The sequence below is a fragment of the Oryctolagus cuniculus genome, chromosome 10 (genome assembly GCF_964237555.1).
Source record: "Oryctolagus cuniculus chromosome 10, mOryCun1.1, whole genome shotgun sequence".
Taxonomy (NCBI): Eukaryota; Metazoa; Chordata; class Mammalia; order Lagomorpha; family Leporidae; genus Oryctolagus; species Oryctolagus cuniculus.
The window spans coordinates 111,679,790-111,703,695 of record NC_091441.1 but is presented as its reverse complement, the minus strand read 5'-3'; the positions used below and the strand labels follow the sequence as shown (position 1 = coordinate 111,703,695).

The 23,906-nt window shown below is 49.6% G+C and overlaps 1 long non-coding RNA gene across 1 annotated transcript; it reads right to left on the bottom strand.

The window, feature by feature from the left end:
• Positions 1-4,067: 4,067 nt before the first annotated feature.
• Positions 4,068-23,781, bottom strand: LOC138844132 (uncharacterized). The gene is made up of 2 exons (XR_011379641.1): positions 22,611-23,781; positions 4,068-6,242 (listed from the first exon to the last, which is right to left on the bottom strand). It is a non-coding gene; the product is annotated as an uncharacterized lncRNA (long non-coding RNA).
• Positions 23,782-23,906: the final 125 nt, after the last annotated feature.

The following is a 23,906-nucleotide window of genomic DNA, read 5'->3' as shown; positions in this document are numbered from 1 at the left end:
CCACGCCTCGGGGGATGCCCACTGCAGGGCAAAGAGGACAGAGGAGACAGCCAGGAGACACAGCCCCAGGGAGGCGAGGCACGTGCAATCCATCTACAGGAGAGGCCGTGTTCATTAAGGCTGAGAGACCAGCAAAGGGAGCGTCCTGGAACCCCACGGCACCTCCGTCTTGGGGGAGGAGCTCATACTGCCTCTCCCCACTTCGTGCCCCAGAACACGGGCTGCGGCAGTGTGCCACCGTCCTGAGAATCGCTGCTGAAATCCACACCGCCCTGGCAGTCAGAAGCTCCTGCAGATTCCCCTCTTAGGGCCCGTAGCCTTACAGACTGAGCCAGGCCCAGCGACAAGAGAGACTCCAGGGCCTCAGCCCAAGCTGTTCGTGTACTCACTACGTAGGTAAAGCGCTTCAGCACTGTAGGGCGAATGTGGCACCCAGGACCTTAGGAGTAGGAGTGTCTGCTGCTGCAGACTGGGTGCTGCCTCCCCCTCCCCCCAGAGCAGCGCAGGCCATGCTGGACTTGGGCCCCTGTCCTGCTCCGGCTCCGGATTTGGTGGGCGCCCCACCCTGGCCACTGCCACAAAGGCCCGACACTCCGTGGCTGGGATGCTTCCCTGGCAACACTGCCATCCGTGGTAGTCGAAGGTCCAGAGAGACTGACACTTCACTGTCAGAGTTAAGGCTAAAGTAGCCATCTAAGCCAAGAGCCAAAGACACATCTTCAGGACAAAGCCTTCCGCCCACGGAAGCTGCCATTTGAAATCAATGAGGGCTTGGTCCGCCAGACACTCACACATCACCATGGGAGACTGGAAGAGTCAGCAGACAACAGGCTGCCCCAAAGGAACCCGACAGTGCTTTAGCAACAGACTGCACGGAGGGTGAAGTGATCCAACACCTCACAGACAATCCCAGGGGCCGGCACTGCGGTGTAGCGGGTGCAGCTGCCGCCCGCAGTGCCAGCACCCCACCTGGGCACCAGTTCCTGTCCCGGCTGCTCCACTTCTGATCCAGCTCCCTGTTAATACACCTGAGAAAGCAGAAGATGGCCCAAGACCTTGGGCCCTGCGCTCACATGGGAGACCAGGAAGAAGCTCCTGGCTCCGATCTAGCCCAGCCCTGGCCGTGGCAGCCATTTGGGGATGCACCAGCAGATGAAAGAACTCTGTCTCTCCCTATGTCTAACTCTGCCTTTCAAATATTTTTTTTTTTAAAAGCAATGAACTCAGAAGTCAGAACATACAGTTGAAAGTCTCATCAACTGAGTAGGTAAAGAAAAGGAAGAAGATCTGAACTTAAAAACAGGTCTTTTGAAAATTCCCAGCGAGGCAAAAATAAAAATACATAAACATGTGGGAATCAAGGCAACATTTGAGTCCTTAGGAACACCATTAAATGAACAAATATTCACACTTTGGGAGTTGCCAAAATGATGAGTGGTGTAGAGGAATAGAAAGTCTCTTCAAGGAAGTAGCTGACAACATCACTCATCTGGACAGACGTGGAGGGCCAAGCACAGGAGGCCCTCGGACCCCAGAGGCAGGACCAGAGAAGATTCTCACTGCATCTGTGAGAGTAGGAGGCTCAGCAGTAGCACAGACGGGGCCAGTTCCACCACCTGCAAGGCAAGAGCCCGAGTCCTGTGAAGACAGCCCCTCACAGGGCAGGACAGGTGCATCGCTGCTCCCTGTTCTGCAAGGCAAAACCACCAATGAGGAATAACGCAGCCAGCCAAGCTGCCTGTTGTAAACAAAACAGAAATACAGAGTTTCCCAAAGAAGCAAAAACTGAAGGCATCCATCACCGCCAAACATGCCTGAGCAAAGATGCTCAAGGGAGGCCCAGGTGAGGTGGGAGAAGGGGCTGCAGGCCGAGGATGCTCGTGTACCGGTGCTGCCCGCTGTACTGTGGGACACTGCAGGAGAGTCCCGGAGTCAGAGGCAGGAATGCGAGGTTGTCCTGGAAACCAGGGGCTGGGCTTCCACCTCAGCCCCGTGGGCTACACGGGGGCCTCCTGCGACCTGGATGCCCCCTTTCTGTTTCCTAAGGCTGCACCTGTGGGGGCCTGCTACACTCACCTCATTCAGAAGCTGCCGCTGAGAGCTCCTGCAGCGGGGGCACAGGTGGTGCAAGGCTCGTCCTCTCTGTACAGGAGCAGTGACTCTGCTCTGTTCTCACTTAGGGCCCGGCCTCATCTTCCCAGGTAGACATGGAGGTCTTCACAGTGACAGCGAGGTCTGACACATCTCAGGAAGCCCGGGGAGCCCAGCTGCATGCCCGGACTGTGGGCTTCCTGCACATGCAAGGGCCCAGGGGTGGCCTAGTATCTGTGGCAAACCAGATGGCTCAGTGTGTGTGGAGGGAAGGGGAAGTGGGAACAGGTGAGGGAGGGTCCCAAAAGTCAGAGGAGAAACTGAGTCCTGCCCCTATGGGGCTGTAGCCAGGCATGTAGAAGCACAGCGGGTACCAGGGGCCCACACTGGGGACGGCGGCGGCGGGGGGGGGGGGGAGTGACAAACCTGCCACCCTGGCCTGAGCCTGCTTCTCGCTTCCCCCGAGCCCTGCTCTCAGGGGGAGGGACACTCTTATCAGATAGGGAGGCCCCAAGGCCATCACTGGCCATAATCACTGGCAGCCATGGCACATTAAATGCCACGCACACGGTGGGGCCGGGCACTTTCCTGGCTGCTCCTTAGGGGCTTCCCAAACCACACAGTCACTGCTTACATGGCAAGATGGGGTAAACGGGACCCCGGAATCCACCTCTGCCAAGGCTCCTTCCTGCCAGCCCTCGGGCTGCTGTCTTTGGCCATCAATGCTCGTTCTGAATCTCAGGACTTCTGGCCCACCGCTGAGCACCCCTTGGACACTTGCATGGGCTGGAGGACACATAGCTGGGTCAGGCACCCCAGAGGGACTGCTCCAGGCCTGACTCCCAGGAGAAAACATCAGCGTGGACAGGCCCGAGACCTGGCCGACAGGAAACACAGCTGCACACACAAGTGACCCCTAAGCCTCCTGAGGCTGTGCTCGGGCCACCTCTGTGACTCCCAGCACCGCCCGGTTCCCGGGACGTTGTCATTGTGTTATGGACCTAGGGGCAGAATGCACACACGCCAGCAGGGCCTACTGCTCCCGTGGGACCTTCTGAGACTGGCACCCAGGTCCAGGAGGGCTCAGGACCTCATCCTCCAGGACCTCTGTCAGTAGCTGCTCGCCAGTGTGGGTGACCTTCCTAACTCTCGGAAGTCACGTTTCCCTGTAACCTTCCTGACACACTCCAAGTACTCCCCGACCCCCGCCAAGCTGCAGCCAGCACAGCCCAGTCCTGTGCTGGGAGGATGCAGGGCAACCCAAGGGCTGTGAGCACACTGGGGAGCACCCATGTTAGCACCAGACTTAGAAGATGGGTCATTCACCAAGAACCCTCCCTTCCCCCGAGACATGGAGGAGAGCAGCGGTGGGAGGAGGACCCCATCTCTGCAGCTCCCCAGATGGGGCCAGCGGGACCCTCCCTTCCCGACGGCCTCCAATCCTCCTCTCAGCTCACCTCAAGTACTGACGGGAGCCTGTGGAAGGCCGCGTGCTGCCACGGGCCCTGTGCCCCTGAGGCCTCACAGAGAAGCGCCAGGCATTTGGCCCGCCCCTGCTCTCTGCCTGGGTGTGCTGGGAAGCCAGCAGCATGGACTTCCTGCCTGGCTCCCACTTGTAACTGAGTCCACACCTGCTCAGGCCCACACAGTGTGACGTCAGGGCACACGGCACCCAGGGCCGCCTTCTCCATGGACGGTGCAGGACGTGTTATTCTGGCCTGGGAGCTCCCTGCTGTGCCACGCACGCGTCTCAGAACCTCCCCCTCCTGTGCAGGCTGTGAGCCTCTCCCCACCTCCACCTCCAGTCTCTAGGAACCTTCAGGCACGTCTGTGTTTCTACAAGACCAACCTTTTCAGAATCTCCATAGTCGTCACATCAGGCAACACCCCTCTCTGGGGCAGGCCACCTGTCAGTCAACCCGGTGGAATTTTCCCATGATGCACACATACCCTAATGTCACACTGGACCCCATCTGTGCGTGTAATCAAGATTTTATTCATGAGAATCATGAGCAAAAGGCTGAAATGAAACAAAACCCATCAAGCTCAGCTTGAGGGCCCCTCCCATCGAGCAATCCCCCTGACTTTGGCTATGGGGGCCAGCAGGACGCAACGTCCCCACGGGAAGGAGGGAGTTCACTATCCTCCCGCCAGCCCCTTGCCAGTCCTGGCTCTGCTTGCCGGCAATGGCAGGTGCAGGCTTGCTGGCAGCTTCTTGTCCTGCTGCTCCCTGGGGGAAGTTTTCTTCCGAGTGCTCCTCACTGCTCCTGGGGCTGACAGTGCAGGAGCTGGCCACAGGGCCCTGCTCAGCGCTGGGGCTGGGCTGGGGCTCCTCATCTGCAGGCCAGAAAGGGCACCATCAGGCACAGGAGCTCCACTGCAAGCATTTTTCCTGGCTCCGGGCCCTCAGGCGCAGGCAGTGGAAGGAGAACATGGTGAAGACATGCCTGGCCTCAGGCCCGGGCTCTGCCTGCACGGTGCAGTCTTTGCTGGGAAGTCTGGCCGCCCGGCACGGGTATGTGGCCATGGCACCATCATACGGACATGTACCTTCACAAGGCTAACCATGGGTTTCATGGCTCAACATGGAGTCTCAGGGATTCTTCTGGCCCACAATGACCCACAAGACAATCCTAACGTGGGCCTCTCCCTGGGGCTGACAGTCAATATTCTTCTCTACAAATTTTCAATTTCAAATGTAAAGGTGAACCTGGTATTTTCCTGAGAATATGCACTCCGGCAACTGTACCAGTGTCTCTCCATCAAATGGCAGGGCGCCTGTCACTGTGGCGCACGGAACCCGCCCCAGGCTCCAGTGGTGCACTCTGGGGCTATTGTATCTCAGGCCTGGAACATTTCTCGAACACAATATGGGGCACTGCCACACAGTGTGCCTGGCCTCTGCACCTCGGTGACCTTGACCAGGCAGGGGCAGCGGCTTTCATGTTGAGAGCAGCATCCAGGACAATGCCCACTTCCACGTCCCACGCACCGCGCCCTTCGAGGCAGCAGCAGCGCTCCGCCCGTGACGGCTGCTCCAACACCGCCCAGGCAACCACGTCCCGCGGGAGGCCGTGCTCTGTCACACAGCTCAGCAGTTCTCTGCGCTAGCGTGCGCCGTGACGACGTGTGCTGTCTGCCGTGTTCTTCAGAGCAGAGCCGCAGGATGCTTGGCTGAGTCACGCCCTTCATTACAACTGCTTCAAGGACATCCTCCGGAGGCCGCAGTCCTGGGGATCTTTCTGAACGACCGTCACGTCCACCTGGGTCCCAGTTAACAGATGGCGGGCTAGCTCTGCATGGCCAGTATTTTTCAAAACCCTGTCATTATCGGTGAGAACCACAGCACCACACTATGCCATTAGTCTAGTGACCACCAAGTGTAGCGTGCTTACATTACTAATATAAGATACTAACTATACTAACTACACCAACAATTCTATTTAGTAAGACTAATGCTACCAGGGCTGGCACTGTGGCGTAGCAAATGAAGTCGCTGCCTACAGTGCCAGCATCCCATATGGGCGCCAGTTATAGTCCTGGCTGCTCCACTTCTGATCCAGCACTCTGCTATGGCCAGGGAGAGCAGTGGAGGATGATCCAAGTCCTTGGGCCCCTACAGCCACATAGAAGACCTGCAAGAAGCTCCAGACTCCTGGCTTCAGATGGGCTCCGGCCATTGCGGTCATTTGGGGAGTGAACCAGTGGATGGAAGACCTCTCTCTCTCTCTGCCTCTACCTCTATAACTCTGCCTTTCAAATAAATAAACCTTAAAAAAAACAACTAATGCTATCTAAAAAAATTTTTTAAAGAGGAAAAAATAAAAAAAAATGCAAAGAAAAAAAGGACTGATTAAAAAAAGCAGGGAAAAAAATGGGAGAACACAAAGTTTCAAAGTATTTTGTTGATTTTGGAATTTATGGTCATCAGGGACTACAGATGTACAGTTCTTTTGTTAGATCCTTGTCTGGTTTTGAAATTCAGATAACACTGGCTTCCTAGAATGAGTTTGGAAGGTTCTCTCTCTCAGTGGTCTGGGATCGTCTGAGCAGTGTTGGTGTTAGATCTTCATCTTCCTCTACAGTTTGGGATGATTCAGACGTGCAGCCATCTGGTCCTGGGCTCTTCTTTGCTGGGCAACTCTTTATAACTGATTCAAATGAAAAAAAAAAATTAAGAGGTCAAAAATAATGACATGAAATAAAAGAAATTACCAAAAAAACTGACTAAAAAGGAACTGAAGAAAAGCATAAGGAAAATAAGTACAAAATAGGGAAAACAAAAAATAAAAATTGAGAAAAACAAAGAGGAAAATATAGGAAATTAAAAGAACAATGCAAACAGAAAAAGGAGGGCTGATACAGCAGTGTAGTGAGTAAAGCTGCCACCTGTGACACTGGCATCCCATAGAGGTGCCAGAGTGTGTCCCAGTTGTTCCACTTCCAGTCCTGCCCCTTGCTAATCACCTGGGAAAGGCAGCAGAAGATGGCCCAAGTAGTTGGGCACCTGTCACTCACATGGGATGGAGCCCCCGGCTCCTGGCTTTGACCTGGCCCAGCCCTCGCCAATGCAGCCACCTGGGGATTGAATGAGCAGATGGAAGATCTCTGTGTCTCTCCCTTTCTCTGTAACTCCAAGTTTCATGTATGTATGTGTGTGTGTGTGTGTGTGTGTGTATCTTTAAAAGGGGGGGGGAGAAAAAATAGAAAAGGGAAATGAAGAGGAAATGACCAAAATAAAGAAAACAAAGAAGAAAAAAGAAAAAAAAAAAAGAAGGGTGGGGCAGAAAAAAGAACAAAGCAGAACAAAATAAACACAGCAAGAAGTGGTCCAGTCACAGCCAGAGACAACCCACAGCGGTCTCCTCACTTTCAGCCTCAAGGATCTTTCCCCTTGTAAACAGAACAGAACCATCTCCCAGGCTTTCTGCTACGGCAGGTGACACAGGACGCTACTTCTTTTTTTGACAAACTAAATCCTGTAACACACTTCCATGGCATTCTTCTCATTTAAAATCCATAATAATTGTGGTTTTTGAAGACCTCCTAATGTCTATACTTAAAATAGTTCATTCCTTTCTCTTTCATCTCTGAATTATAGGTCTCAAAATAATGGTACAACTTCAATGTTATCAGGACACCTACAATCAAACGTGCTGCCCAAGACACCATCAAGTATAATATTAAAATCTGCAGAGTACAGAAGAAGAAATATTTCATCATCATCTCACTCTTAGTTCAACAGCATATTGCTCATCAGAAACCCTGGAGGGTAGAAAGCAGTTTGTTGATATATTCAAGGTGTCAAATGCAAAATACACGTCAATCAAGAAATCTACACCACTAAAACTGTCCTTCAAACACAAGGGAGTAATCACTCCTCTGTGCTGATAGAATAAAATGTCTTGAATTCTCTAACTGAAGACAAAAATACTTATTTCTGCTATCCTGGAGGCTGGGAGTCCAAGATCGGGGGGCAGCAGGCTCAGGGTCTGAAACGCAGTCTCTGCTTCCACGATGCTGCCTTCTTCAAAGAACAGAGAAGGAAACGGGGAGCCTGCTGGCATGCGCATGTGCTAACAGGCTGCACTCACCCCTCAAAATGTGCCAGAAGTAAATACTAACCCAAAAGTCAAAACTAATTTTTAAAAAAATAGTGCCTGTTGAGGTGTCCTCATATAATGGGGTCTGAGATAGAGAATATAGAAATTTGAGGAAAAAAATCATAACACGAATGAGAAGTTCAGCAAAGAGACAAAGATTTTGAAAAAGGAAACCAGAAATATTGAAATTGAAGAACTCAATAAGCCAAATAAAAATGCAATTGAAAATTCAACAACAGATTGGAATACACTGATAAAACAGTATCTAGGGGCCTGCACTGTGGCACAGCGGCAGAGCCACTGCCTGCAGAGCCGGCATCCCATATGGGTGGGTGCTTTTTCAAGTCCCGTCTGCTCAACTTCTGACCCAGCTCTTTGCTGTGGCCTGGGAAAACAGTAGCAGATGGCCCAACTCCTTGGGCCTCTGCGCCTGTGTGGGAGACCCGGCTCCTTCACAAGGGCTCTCCAGTGGTCCTCTGGGAGTGCAGGGCCTCTTGTTGACTGACTATGGATCAGTCCAGCTCCCGCCGCTGCAGCTTTTTGGGAAGTGAACCAGCAGATGGAAGACTTCTCCCTCTCCTTCTCTCTCTCTCTCTCTCTCTCTCTCTGCCTCTCTGTAACTCTGCCTTTCAATTAAATAAATTTTTAAAAATATCTAAATACAAAGACAGCTATTTTGAAATATCACAATCAGACAAACAACAAAAGGAAAAAAAAAAAAAACAGGAAAATTACTAACAGTCCTTGACACACTGGGGACACCATTAAAGAAATCTTCAAATTTGCATCACTGAAGAAGAGCGAGGGGGTGCAAACCTACTGAATAAAACTTAACTGACACATACCCCCTCCCCGTTCTTGATACACAGACAGAGGAAGTCCATAGGACACTAAATAGACAAGACCAGAAAAGAACCACATCCAGATGTATTAGAGTCAAATGGTTAAAATGCAGCAGAAGCAAAGAATTCCCCAGCTGTAAAAGAAAAGTACAAGTTTCATCTAGGGCAACTCCCACTGAACCAACAGCAAATTCTCACCAGAATCGACACAGACCACGAGGCAAGACGCACTCCGGGTTCTGAAAGCCGGCATCTGCCGGGAAGGCTGAGGCACACAGAAGCCCAGCCTTCGTAAGCGAAGGGGGAGTGAAGATTCAGCACAAGATCTGAAGAATTCATCAGCACCAGGCTGGTCTTACAGAAAGATGCCTAAAGGAATCCTACATCCAGAAGCAAAGAGACAACTACACTCACAAAAACATGAAAATATAAAAGCCACCAAGAGAGTAAATACGCAAGAGGAAAACAGAAGAGCAGCAGACCTTATCAATATGATCAACCACAAAAGCAGAGAGATGAACAAGCGAGGAAGAAGATACACCGAAGAGTCTTTAGGGGACGGCCCAAGCGCTTGCTAACCTGCCTGTCAGCAGGCTAGAACACTCAAAGATGCAGACTGCCTGAATGGACACTAAGAACAGCGCCACTGATAACCGGCCTACAAAAACCTCACTTCACCATTAAAGACAGATACTGAGAGGATGAAAAATATATTCTCTACTACAGAAACCAGGAAAAAAACTAGCAGGAGGTAGTTCTCCTCCTCCTCCTGCCCTCCTTTTCTGTCTTCCTGTATGTGGGTGTGGGGATGCTCACGTGTGTGTGTGTGTGTGTGTGCACGCGTGCGTGCCTTTCTCTGTCACTCCATGCTTTAAATAAACACATGTCTAAAAACTCAGTGGAATCAAACTTCAGTATTTGACAAATTAACAAATTGACAAACCTTTAGCTACTTTAAAAAATAAGAATAGGGAAAAGACGTTAGGAAAAGATATAGGAAATATAATAGGGACATAGGAAAAAATATATAGGGAAAAAATGGAGGAAAAGATTTTGACCGCAGGAGGGTAACATAAAGAGAGGCCCTGCATTCCCAGAGGATCGCTGGAGAGCCGTTTGCAGTAGAAATGCTACAGAAACAGGGAGACGCTCTAGCGCAGAGGAACACTGAAGAGAAGTGAAACCGAAATTTTAGAAATGGAGAATTCAGTATGTCAAATATAAAATACAATAGAAAGCACTAACTGAACTTGATGAGGCAGAATAAAGAATATCTGAGGTAGAAGGCAAATACTTGGAAAATCTCAATCAGAAATAAAGAAGAAAAATATAAAAAGCTACAAATGCTATTCAAGATTTACAGGGTACTATCAAATGATCAAACACACTTATGAGTTTGTGAAGGTGTGGGAAGAGGGAATGGATTGGATAACCCATTCAGTGCAGAAACAGCAAGAAGCTCCCTAATTTGGAGAAAGATGAGGACATCCAAGCACAGGAAGCACACAGAACTCCCGACAGACATCATCAGAAAAGATCTCCACCTTATACATTATAGTCAAACTTTCAAGAGTAAAACAAAGATTCTAAAATGTTCATGAGAGAAACACCAGATTACCTTAAGAGGATCTCTACTTAGACTGACAGCTGATTTCTCATCAAAAACCACACAGGCCAGGGGAGAATGGGGAGACATAGCCCAAGTCCTAAAGGAAAAAAAAACCTGTCAAACCAGAATACTGTACCCAGCAAACCTCTCATTTATAAATTAAGGTGAAATAAAGCCCTTCCACAGGGCCAGCACTGTGGCACAGGGGGTAAAGCCACTGCCTGCAGTGCTGGCATCCCACAGGAGTGCCGGTTTGAGTCCCAGCTGCTCCATTTCCGATCCAGCTCTCTGCTATGGCTTGGGAAAGCAGTAGAAGATGGCCCAATTCCTTGGGCCCCTGCACCCACATGGGAGACCTGGAAAAAACTCCTGGCTTCTGGCTTCAGATCAGAGCAGCTCTGGTCATTGTGGCCAATTGGGGAGTCAACCAGCGGGTCAAAGACCTCTCTCTCCCTCTCTCTCTCTCTCCTCTCTCCCCTTCTCTGCTTCTCTCTCCTTCTCCCTCCCTCTGCCTCTCCTTCTCTCTCCCTCTGCCTCTCCTTCTCTCTCCCTCTCCCTCTGCCTCTCCTTCTCTCTGTGTAATTCTGGCTTTCAAGTAAATAAATAAATCTTAAAAAAAAAAAAAAGAACCTTCCATAATAGAAATTCAAAGAATTTGTCACCACTCATCCATCATCCATCTCTACAAATGATACTTAAGGATATACTACACACAGAAACAGAGATAGTCATCATCATGGAAGAGTATGAAGGCAGAAAAATCACCTTGTAATAGTACAAAGGAGATCCAAACAATAGGAATATTTATGGAAAAATGACAGGACCAAGTTATCATTAACTTTGAATGTAAATGGCCTAAATTCTCCAATTAAAACATACAGACTGGCTGAATGGATTGAAAATGCAAGACCCATCTATTTGCTGCTTACAGGAAACACATCAACAAAGACACATATAGACTGAAATGAAAAGACAAGAGGCCGGCGCCGTGGCTCACTAGGCTAATCCTCCTCCGCCTTGTGGCGCCAGCACACCGGGTTCTAGTCCCAGTCGGGGCGCCGGATTCTGTCCCGGTTGCCCCTCTTCCAGGCCAGCTCTCTGCTGTGGCCAGGGGGTGCAGTAGAGGATGGCCCAAGTGCTTGGGCCCTGCACCCCATGGGAGACCAGGAGAAGCACCTGGCTGCTGCCATCGGATCAGCGCGGTGCGCTGGCCACGGCAGCCATTGGAGGGTGAACCAACGGCAAAGGAAGACCTTTCTCTCTGTCTCTCTCTCACTGTCCACTCTGTCCAAAAAAAAAAAAAAAAAAAAAAAAAAAAAAAAAGACAGGAAAAGATATTCTAGGCTAATGGAAAACAAAAACAGTCAAGAATACCCATGCTAATATCAGACAAAATAGTCTTTAACACAGAAACTGTTAAGAGAAACAAAGGAGGGCATTAGGCAGTGATCAAAGGATCAATTCAACAGGAAGGGGTGACTATAGTAAATGGATATGCACCCAATGCCACAGCACCTGTTTAAAATAAATGTGAATGGACGTAAGGGAGATATAGGCTCCAATACACTAAGAGTAGGGACTTAAACACTCCACTTTTATAAATGGACAGATCAGCTAGACCAAAAAATCCGCATCAACAACAAAAAACAGAGCTAACCTACACTACAGACCAAATGGACCTAATTGGTATCTACAGAACACTTCATCCCAAAACTGCAGAATGCACATTCTTTTCATTAGTGCATCGAACTTTCTCTAGGATAGATCACATACTAGGACATGAAACAAATCTCAAGTTCACAAAAGCAAAAAATCATACCATGTACATATTCTGACCACAAAGGAATGAAGCTAGGAATTAACTAAAGGAACTCTAGAAAATATACAAACACACGGAAACTAAACAGTGTGCTCCTGAATGAATAATGTGTCATTGAAGAAATCAAAAGGGAAATTAAAAAATTCTGGGAAATGAATAAAGATAACAATACAACATAAGACAACTTAGCTGATACAGCAAAAGCAGTGTTAAGAGGGAAGTTTATACCAATTAGTGCATACACCAAGAAATTGGAACGGAATCAAATAAAGGACCTAACAGTAAACAAACCAAACCAAAAATTAGTAGAGGAATTAAATAGCAAAGAAATTAACAAAACTGAAACAAAAAATACATAAGATTGGTGAAAAAGTGCTGGCGCTGTGGCATAATGGGTAAAGCTGCCATCTGCAGTGCCGGCCTCCCATATGGGTGCCCATTTGAGTCCCAGTTGCTCCACTTCCAATCCAGCTCTCTGCTATGGCCTGGGAAAGCAGAAGATGGCCCAAGTCCTTGGGACCCTGCACCTGTGTGAAAGACTCAGAAGCAGCTCCTGGCTCCTGACTTCAAATCGGCCCAGTTCCAGCTATTGCAGTCATTTGGGGGGGGGGGGCGAACCAGCAAATCGAAGACTGACCAATTGACCAACCTCGCTCACTCCTTCTCTCTCTCTCTCTGCTTCTGCCTCTTTGTAACTCTGCCTTTGAAATAAGTAAATCTTTGAAAAAAAAAAAAAAGACTGGTGAAATGAAGAGCTCATTTCTTGAAAAAAACAATATTAATACATCATTGACCCTACAAACCAAAAAAAAGGGGGGGTGGGGAGAGAACAAATAAAATGAGAGCCAAAAAAGGAGATGTTACAACAGATACCACAGAAACAAAAAGAAGCATCGGGAATTATTACCAAAAATTATATACCAACAAATTGGAAAATCCAGAAGAAACTCAAAGATTTCTAGACACATACAATCTACCAAGACTGAGTCATGAAGATACAGAAAACCTAAATATGGGGGACTAAGCCTTCACCTCGTGTCCTGACTGCTCCTTTTCCAATCCAGCTCTATGCCTATGGCCTGGGAAAGCAGTTGAAGATGGCCCAAGTGCTTGGGCCCCTGCACCCACGTGGGAGACTGGGAGAAGCTAGGGGCTCCTGGCTTAGGATTGGCCCAGCTCCAGCCATTGTGGCCCTTTGGGTGAACCCTTTGACTGAGACAGCAGATGGAAGACTTTTTGTCTCTTCTTCTCTCCGTCTGTAGATCTACTTCTTAAGTAAATAAATAAATAATTTTTTTAAAAAAAGAAAGAAAATCTAAGTAGGCCAATACCAAGAAAGAGACTGAATCAGTAATAAAGACTCTCTCAACAAAGAAAACCCAGGACCAGATGGCTTCAATGCTGAATTCTACCACTTTTAAAGAAAACTTCCGAAACTTCCTGAAACTCTCCTGAAAACGAGAGAATGCTCCTACACTCTTATGAGGCCATTATCACCTTAATTCTAAAACCGGAATATGATAGAGAACTATAGACTAATATCCCAGGTGAACATAGATGTAAAAATCCTCAACAAAATATCAGCTAATCAAATCCAACAATAGATCATAGAGATCATTCACCCAGATCAAGTGGGATTTATCCCTGGTTTGCAGGGATGGCTCAACATATGCAAATCAGTAAGTGATACATTACATAAACAAACTGAAGAACAAAAACCACACATTATTATCTCAATAGATAAATTTGATAAAATTCAACATCCTTTCACAATAAAAAACCTTAAGCAAATTGGGTACAGAAGGAACACTCTTTAACACAATCAAGGCAACATATGACAAACCCACAGCCAGCATGATATTCAAGGGAAAAAACTGGAAGCATTTCCACTAGGATCCAGAATCAGACAAGCAAGCTCATTTTCACCACTGCTATTTAATACGGTTCTGTAAGGTTTAGCCAGAGACATTGGGCAAGAAAAAGAAATCAAACAGCTTCAAATTGGAAAGTAGAAAGTCAAATTATCCTTATTGGTAGATGACATGATCCTACACATAGGTAAATCAAAAGACCCCACTAAGAGACTATTGGAACTCATAAGAGTTTGGTAAAGTTGCAGATTATAACATCAACACACAAAAATCCAGAGCCTTGGGCTAGCACTGTGGCGTATTGATACAGCTGCTACCTACAGTGCCGGCATCCCATATGGGTGTTAGTACCAGTTTGGGCTGTACCACTTCTGATCCAGCTCCCTTCTAGTGTGCCTGGGAAAGCAGAAGATGGCCCAAATCATTGAGCCCCTGTACCCATGTGGGAGACCTAGAGGGAGCTTCAGTCTGGCTCAGCTTTGGCCATTGCGGCCATTTGTGGAGTGACCCAGAGGATGAAAGACCTCTCTGCATCTCTCCCTCTTTCTCTAACTCTGCCTTTCAAATTAATACATCTTTTTTAAAAAGGGAAAGATTCAAGAAAAAGATGTAATCATTATAAATGTATATGCACCTGATGCTGCAACCAATTTTATAAAATAAATCCTTTACATCTAAAGGGAGAGAAAGCTCCAATATAGTAATAGTGAGGAACTTAAAACATTCCACTTAGGGGCTGGCATTGAGGCACAGTGGGTAAAACCCCCGCCTGCAGTGCTGACATCCCTTGTGAGAGCCAGTTCAAGTCCTGGCTATAACAATTCTGCTCCAGCTCCCTGCTAATGCACCTGGGAAAGCAGTGGAAGATGGTCCAAGTGCTTGGGCCTTGGCCACCCATGTGGGAGACGTGGAAAAAGCTCTTAGCTCCTGGCTTCAGTCTGGCCCAGCCCTAGCCAATATGGCCATTTGGGGAGTGAACCAGCAGATGGGAGATAGATCGATCGATCTCTCTCTCATCCTGACTTTCCAATAAATAAAATAATTTTTTTAAAATAATCACTTAGACAAAACATCAACAGATGCATCAGCATTAAACTATAATGCAGACCAAATTGATGTAAGAGACATTTAAAGACATTTCACCCATAAGACACACACTTTTAATTAGTACATCGAACATTTTCTAGGACAGATAATATATTACGCCACAAAACAAGTTTCCACAAATTCAAAAATATCAAAATTGCATCACATATCTTTTCTGACTACAGTGGAATAAACTAGGAGTCAACAGAGAAAGAAAATTCAGGAATCATACAAATATACGGAGACTGAGTAACACAACTCTGAGTGAACAATGAGGAACTGAAGAAATCCAACAAATTTAAAAAGGCTTTGAGACAAAAAAATGTAAACACACGTACCAAAACTTATGTAATAGTGTGAAAACAGTACTAAGAGGGAAGTTTAAAGCACCAAGTACCTACACCAAAAAAAAAAAAAAGAGAGAAATCAAATAAACTTACTAATGCATCTCAAAGACTTAGAAAAGCAAAATCAAACCAAATCCAATAGTAGCAAAATGAAATAAAAATCACAGCAAAAATTCAATAGACTAAAAACATAAAATAATTGTTTTGAAAATAACAAAATTAAAAAAACTTTAGCAAGAGAACCAAGAAAAAAACTTATATAAATAAAATCAAGGACAATAAAAAGGAAATAATGAAACTGATAACACAAAAATACAAGCAATCACTAGAGACTGTCAGAAACATGAAACAAAACCTGAACAGCCCAGTAACAAGTGAGGCAACTCCATCAGTGACGAGGTTGGCCCACAGAGAAAACCCCAGGACAGGACGGCTTCACTACTGACTTCTATCAAACGTGTTTTTTAAACAAAGATTTATTGGTGCTGGTGTTGCGGCACAGCAAGTTAAAGCCCCAGCCTGCAGCACCAGCATCCATCCAGTTCGAGTCCCAGCTGCTCCATTTCCAACCCAGCTCTCTGCTGTGGGCTGGGAAAGCAGTGGAAGATGGCCCATGTCCTTGGGCCCCTGCACCTGTGAGAGAGACCCAGAAGAAGCCCCTGGCTCCGCCCTTTGGATTGGTGCAGCTCCAGCCATTGCGGCCATTTGGGGAGTGAACCTGCAGATGAAGTCGCCGCCCCCCCCCCCCCCGTCTACCTCTCTCTATAACTCTGTCAAATAAAACTAATTTTTTAAAAAAAGATTTATTTATTTGAAAGACAGAAATACAGAGAGAAGGAGGGAGAGTCTGAGATATTCCATCCGCTGGTTCACCCCTCCAGAGCTGGGCCAGGCCGAAGCCAGGAGCTTTTTCCAGATCTCCCACGTGCATGCAGGGGCTCAAGCACTTGGGCCATCTTCCTCTGCTTTCCCAGGTGCACTAGCAGGGAGCTGGATCAGAAGTGGAGCTGCCGAGACTTGAACGGGTGCCTACATGGGTGCCGGCACTGCAGGAGGAGGCTTTACCTTCTACACCACAGCACCAGCCCTTCTACCAAGCTTTTAAGGAAGAACTAACAACAACTTTTGTTCAACAATTCCAAAAAATGGAAAAGGAGGCAACCTTACCACGCTTACTCTAGTTGACAAGTATTATCTTGATCCCAAAACAGAGAAAGTGGATCATATTAATAATGCATATAGGTGCCAAAATTCTCAATCATACCGATAACCTATCAAAGGATCATTTACCATGATCAACAGGGATTTATTCTAGAGATGCTAGAATGGTTCAACACATGCAGATCAATAAATGTAGCACTTAACATCAACTGAATGAAGGAGCGGCATTACACAATCATCTCGATAGACAAGGAAAACGCCTTCAATGAAATTCAACATCAAGTCACATTAAGAACCCCGAACAAGTTATCTGCTTCAACATAATAAAAGCTATAGACAATCAGCCCACAAACAACATCATATTGAACGGGATGGGATAAACCTGGGAATATTTCCTCTAGATCTGGACGCAGCAAGGATGCCCACCCTCATAGCTCTTATTGAGTATAGTGTGGGGAGCAACTCGGACTAGACTAAGTTACTGGAATTAAGACTTATTCTATGCATCTGCTCTCCCACAATATGGCGCTGGGAGAGGAGTAAACAGCTTCTACGCAGCTGCCTCTCGCCAACTTGAGTGATGGCCTGCAGGAGCTGATCCTGCTCCTGATTGGAGGAGAGCAGCGTACTCGGCGTGTGGGTAGCAGAGTTGTGATTGGCGGAAGAGGACTATAAAGGAGGAGAGAGACAACATGCACCAGGAACATCTAAGGGGAACACCTGAGGAACATCTGAGCAGCCCCCGAGAGAGCCGGCTGGCGGTATGCCGCTTCCCCGCAGAAGTGGGGAAAGTGGCAGGGGGCACCACCCTTCCACGGAGGTGGAAGGGATGGCAGCCAACCCAGGAAGAACCAGCAGCAAACCCAGGAAGGGCCGAGCAGACAAAAGAACAGCGCAGGGTCCCGTGTCGTTCCTCCGCGAAGAGGGGGAGCGACAGTATAGTACTGGAAACATTAGCCAGAACAATTAGGCAAGAGGAAAAAAGGCAAATAAATAAGGGAGGATGTAAAATTATTCCTTTTTTCAGATGGTATCATTCTATGTATTAAAAAAAAAAAAAAAGATGGGCCAGCACTGTGGTGCAGCGGGTTAATGCCCTGGCCTGAACCACCAGCATCCCATATGGGCGCCGGTTCGAGTCCTGGCTGCTTCTCTTCTGATCCAGCTCTCTGCTGTGGCCTGGGAAAACAGTAGAAGATGGGCCAAGTCCTTGGACCCCTGCACCCGCGTGGGCGACCCACAAGAAGCTCCTGGCTTCAGATCGGCGTAGCTCCAGCAACTCTGACTCTCAAATAAATAAATCTTTAAAATATAAATAAACAAAAAATAAAAAAGACTCCATCCAAAAGGCTATTAGAACTTACGAACAAATTCAGTAATATTGCAAAATACAAATCAACACACAAAAATCAGTAGTATTTTTATATACCACTAACTTGTTAAGAAATTAGAGTATAATCACATTCAAAAAGACTACGAAACAATCTAGGAATAAATTTATTCAAGAACACAGAAGGCCCTATCATGAAAATTGTAAAACAATGATGAAAAAAGTAGAAAAAACATACAGAAATGGAAAGACCTCCTCCAAGTTCTTGGATTGGAAAAATTAATATTGTTAACGTAGCCATACTATCCTCAAATTATTTACAGAGTCAATGCAATTCCCATCAAAACACCACTGGCATTTTTCACAGCACTAGAAAAATTAATTCTAGGGTTCATATGGAAACACAAAAAATCCTGAATAGACAAAGCGATCCTGAACAGAAAGAAGCAAGCTGGAGCTGCCACTGAGAGGGAGCGGCTCCTCCCAGTTTGTACCCTCCACACCGTGCTAGCCTCACCCTGGTCCCGCCGCTAAGATTAATAAGATTAATAAGATAAAATGGCAGCACAATGGGACCGTGCCGCAGAAGCAGGATCCAGTTTTGAGGTGCAACAGAGACTGCAGGAGTCAACTCTGCCTGGGGAAGATGGGAGAGGCCTCCCGAGGGGCCCTCCGCAGAGTCCTGTGGGGGCCAAGCTGGTCTCCTGTGGAGGCCATGCAGGCAGAGGGCACAGCCTGGCACACACTCAGCAGGAGGCTGCCCAGCATGGGGGAATGGGATGACAGGAGGCACTGGAGCAGCTCAGGGCTTCAGCCAGAGGCCGGGGGCTGCGCCGGGGCTTACACGGAACCCTCCAGGCTGCAGCCTTGCACTCTACAGGAAAGTGTCGTAGGAGCACCGTCAACAGCAAATCCACATTTCATCCCATGAAAATATCACTATCTCTAAGGCTGTACATTTTTGAAGTTCAAGATTTTTTTTTTCCACCTGAAAGGCAGAATTATAGAGACAGAGAGAGACAGATCTTCCATCTGCTGGTTCACTCCCCAAATGGCCACAGTGGCGGGCTGGGGCTGGGGCTGGATCAGGAGCTTCATCGGGACCTCCACATGGGTAGCAGGGGCCCAAATACTTATGCCATCTTCTGCTGCTTTCCCAGACACATTAGCAGAGAGCTAGACCGGAAGTGGAGCTGGGACTCAAATCGGTGCCCACATGGGATGCTGGCATTGTGGATGGTGGCTTAACCCACTGAGCTGCAACGCTGATCCCAAAAACCAAGATTTTTAACACCTGGGGCCACTGTTGTTACACGGTAGACAGTTGTTGCCTGTGACAATGACATCGCATATGAGTTCTGGTTTGAGTCCTAGCTGCTCCTCTTCCAATCCAGCTCCCTGCTAATGGCCTGGGAAAAGCAACAGAAGATGGCCCAACTGTTTGAGACCCTGCCACCTATGTGGGAGACCCAGATGAAACTCCAGACTCCTGGCTTTGGCCTGACGCAGGCCCATTTGGGAAATGAACCAGTGGATGGAAGCTTTCTCTCTCCCTCTAACTCTTTCAAATAAATAAATAAGTCTTAAAGAAGATTTAGTCCCTGGTGGGCATCTGCTGCATTCATTCTGTGCTACAGAGACAGACAGGATTTGTGCAGAGTGAGGAATAACAAGCTCCCCGACAGTGCAGCTTGCCCACGAAGCCTGCAGCTCTTCATGGGTCTGTGCGCTCATCCTATCCTAGGTGGGCCAGCAGGCCACAAACTGGTCTTCTGTCCACAGCAAAGACAACTGTCCTAACCTTTTCAAAGGCATTTGACTGCATTCATCAAAAGGGTTAAATGCATGCCTTGGAACTCAGGCTACAGAAGCAGACACACACGCGCAAGTAAGTACAGGGAGAATGGCAGAACTCTAACAGAAAGTTCCAAACAGCTATCCACCAGGAAGAGGTAGGGCCAATTAGAGACAAGGGGACACTGCAGAGGGTTTGAACACAACCAGCTGAAAACAAGTAGGTACTCACTTCCTTATTAAAGACATCAAAAAAATTTCTTTTAATTTATTTGACAGTTAGAGTTACAGACAGTGAGAGAAAGACAGAGAGAAAGGTCTTCTCTCAGTTGGTTCGTTCCCCACATGGCCGCCACGGCCAGCACTGCGCTGATCCGAAGCCAGGAGCCAGGCGCCCCCTTCTGGTCTCCAATGCAGGTGCAGGGGCCAAGCACCCTGGCCATCCTCCACTGCCCTCCAGGGCCACAGCTGAGAGCTGGACTCGAAGAGGAGAAACCGGGATTAGAACCCGGGGCCCACATGGGATGCCAGCACTGCAGGTGGAGGATTAACCAATTGAGCCACGGCGCCAGCCCCAAGACATCAAATTTTTAAAAGGCAACTTGTAGGATGCATAAAATGTCATTTTTGCTAAGTAAGCAATTTATATCAAAAAAGAAAAATTCCTTAGTCCAAGTATGTCTAGTAAAATCTGAGTAAAGAACAAGACAAAGCAGGATTCACAAATGGGCAGCTCCCAGAACCAGAGCAGGTCCTGAACCCCAGCCAACAACGTGATCAGACAGCGTGTGTAGGACAAAGAAGGTGACATACAGCAAACAACTCCACTGACTACAGCCCAGTGATCCAGTCCAGCCGTTACAGCTCAGCTAGGTCATTCTGTACATCTTTGTCAGGTCACTGGCTCTAAGCTCTCTCTCTCTCTCTCTCTCTCTTTTTTTTTTTTTTTTTTTTTTTTTGACAGGCAGAGTGGACAGTGAGAGAGAGAGACAGAGAGAAAGGTCTTCCTTTGCCGTTGGTTCACCCTCCAATGGCCACCGCGCTGCGGCCGGCGCACCGCGCTGATCCAATGGCAGGAGCCAGGTACTTCTCCTGGTCTCCCATGGGGTGCAGGGCCCAAGCACTTGGGCCATCCTCCACTGCACTCCCTGGCCACAGCAGAGAGCTGGCCTGGAAGAGGGGCAACCGGGACAGAATCCGGCACCCCGATCGGGACTAGAACCCAGGGTGCCGGTGCCACAAGGTGGAGGATTAGCCTAGTGAGCCGCAGCGCCGGCCTCTGAGGCTCTCTCCAACAGGCCAACCTTGGTCACCACGATTCAACTCCACAGGCTTACTCTGCTGGGGCCCTGCCCTCATCCACAGTCTCCCACAAGTTCCATTCAACACTATCAACACCTACTGTTCTATACGTCTTCAGCTATCTATAAATATTTGGGTCTTGAAGGCCACACAATGAGCCTCCACTGTTGTATCCAGCCAAAGCTATTTTGTTCACAGTTCGGCCACACACAGATCTACGTTGCAGATGCCTTTGGAGGCAGCACCCAGACAGGAAAAGCAAGTCTGTGAGAGGCAGCAAGAGCCATATGGGCTACAGTTCATCAACGGAGCACTCGCTTTCCTTACGTTGGGATTTGCCAGGTGCCCTTTGCCAGACTCTCTTGCTTGATACCAAGAGACCTGATAAATTAAGCATCATTATGGCTACAGGTCTTCAGCACACCACAAGTTCAATTCACCCAGAGGATGGATCCATTCTCAACAGGCTCTGTATGTACCTAACCAGTAGCCTCCCAAATATCAGAACAAAAGGAGAGAACTACACGGAAAAGTTCCAGCAGTCACCAAGGTGGGATAATTCAAGGACGTGAAAAAAACTTCAGTCTATCAGAAGGTGCAGTGTTTTCCTTTGGCCTTCGTGTTTGGGATTCAACCACATCTCAACTTTGGCCAAAAAAAAATGTTAGCAGATACACCCACCCCAAGACCTAAAGAGCGCTTGTGGGATGGGGCTTGTCTCCATGTCCACCCTTCCAGAAGGAGGCCGGGGGCTGGCCCACGCCAGGACGACAGACACATGAGCCACTGTCCCAGAGCTTGGCCTACCAGAGCGAGCTGCACAGCCAGAACAGGGTCCTCACTGCAGCCTGCGGGGACTACTGCCCAGCATTCTTGTGGCAACAGCGAACCGGTACACCTCACATTCAGACTGATTCCATAGACCCGAGACGAGCCAACAGACGCTGCACAACCAATGCTTCAGCCTCTCCACGGGTTCTTCCAGACAGAGCCTCACCTGCTCCTTAGAGTGACTGAGGCTCAAGCCTCCACTTAGACGCCCGGCCCAAAGGTGGGTCCCCTGCAATGGCTTCTCATCACCTGGTTTACTCCCCAGACCGCCCCAATGAGCCTAAGCTTGGGCCAAAGCCAAGAACCCAGATTTCAACCCAGGTCTTTCGTGGGGGTGCCCAGGAGACCAAACACTTGAGCCTTCGCTACTGCCTCTCAGGGTCTGCCTTAGCAGGAAGCCACAGCGTGACCAGGTACCCAGCCCAGGCACTCTGGGACACAAAATCCTTACCCGCTAGTCCAGATACCTACTCCCAGCTGTATCCTGGCTGGCCTGAACCAACCCACTGGTGTTTGAGGGGCAGGGGCTGAGCATATGTGCCCTGCACTGCTGGGAGCCCCCCCCCCCCCAGGGCATCTCCTCTACCTGGTACCTCCCTGATTCAGGGGGGAAGGGCAGCCAGGCCCTGACTTTCCAGGGAAAGCCGTGGGGCACAGAGGAGCTGCAGGTGTAGGTAGGAGGCTCAGCTTAGGGACTCGCTGCGATCTTGGGGCTCAGAGTTCAACTCCAGGGCCCCCCACATGGGCTCTCAGGTCCCCCTCCAAGTGACACTGGCGGCCACGGAGGAGGCGCTCCCTGTCCCAGGTGTGCAGGGACCCACTGCAGGGCGCCCCACCTGCTGCTCTCCTGGCTGCGGGAAGACAAAGGCCGGCACCACCCTCTGCTCCCCCCAGGGAGGTCCTGCCTCTCCCAGGAACACTCACCCTCTCCTCCCTCCCCGTCGGGGCCAAGGCCGCATCTCTGCCTGCCTGGCACGCGGCAGGTCTCCCAGACGCAGAGGGCGGCGGCGGGCGGCGCTCTCGGGCAACAGCAACCCCAGCTTCTCCGGCCCAAGCCCAGCTGCTGCTCCTCTCACGACCCCGGAGTGGGCGTCCGCGTGCTGCCACGCCTGCCCCAGGTGGGCGCAGTGCCCGCGAAGCACCGGAGGGCGAGGGGCGGGGAGCCGCGGCCACAGGCGCCTGCGGTCTGGGGGAGGGCCCGCAGGCCAGGCGAGGTCAGGGCCGGCGAGGCCCGGGGCTGGTCGAGACGACGGGAAAGGGCCCTGGGGTCAGTGCAGGAGGACCCTGGCTGAGGCTGCGACGGCAGCCGGCCCTGGAGGCCAGGCCGGGGAGGAAGGGACACCTGGCTGGGGCAGCCGGGCTGGGGGCGGGGCTCCCGGGCTCCTGAGCTACCTGCGAGCGGCCGCGCTGGGCAGCGGCGGACTTGGACCGCAGCGACAAGCCCTGGTCCGCTCCGCAGCCGCCTCTGCAGTGAGCGCGGCCACTAGGCAGCCGTTTAACGGTTGCTGGAGATGGGCGGGGCTGCGGCTGTGGGCGGGGCTTCTAATGGGGGCGGGGCTTTCCGCCTCCGCGGCTGCTCTGAACGTCTAACCAGCAGGTGCCTCCAAATTCGGAACCCAGTTGCGTTAACTCGTGCACTCGTTCAACGATTCGGTCTTGCAGCAGCTCCAGCTCTGAACGGCAGCGCCGGCTGTATACGCCCGACCTTGCCCTGCAGCGTGAGGAAGAGGAGTTCGCTGGCTCCCCGTAGGGGAAGGGCTGGGCGCCCCCAAGTCAGATCGCCCACAGCCGCCCTCCTTGGGCTTAATGCTTCTGTCGCTGATGTGCTTAGGAGAGGGCGAGAATTCCCGGCATAGAGCATGAGCCCCAACTCAGAGAGCACACGGCTCAGAGAGGTGAAGCGATGGCTCAGGGCCACACAGCAAGTTAGCAGCCGCACTGGAGGGGAACCAAGACTGCCCGACTCCAAGGCCTGGGCTCACCTGCAGCACCTCCCCCTCCCCCCCCCCCCCCACACACACACTGAGAGCCCGCCTACTGCTCCCACGCAGAGGAGCACACGCAGCAAAGAACCGAGAGGCTGGGGGGGGGGGTGCAGGCTCTCTGGCACAGGTGACTAGAGCCAAAGGTCGGGGTTGCCAGGCAGTGAGGGCCAGAGAAGGCGTGCCCGGCAGGGCAATAGCAGGTGCAAGGGCCCGGAGGGAGGAAGCCCAGGGCAAG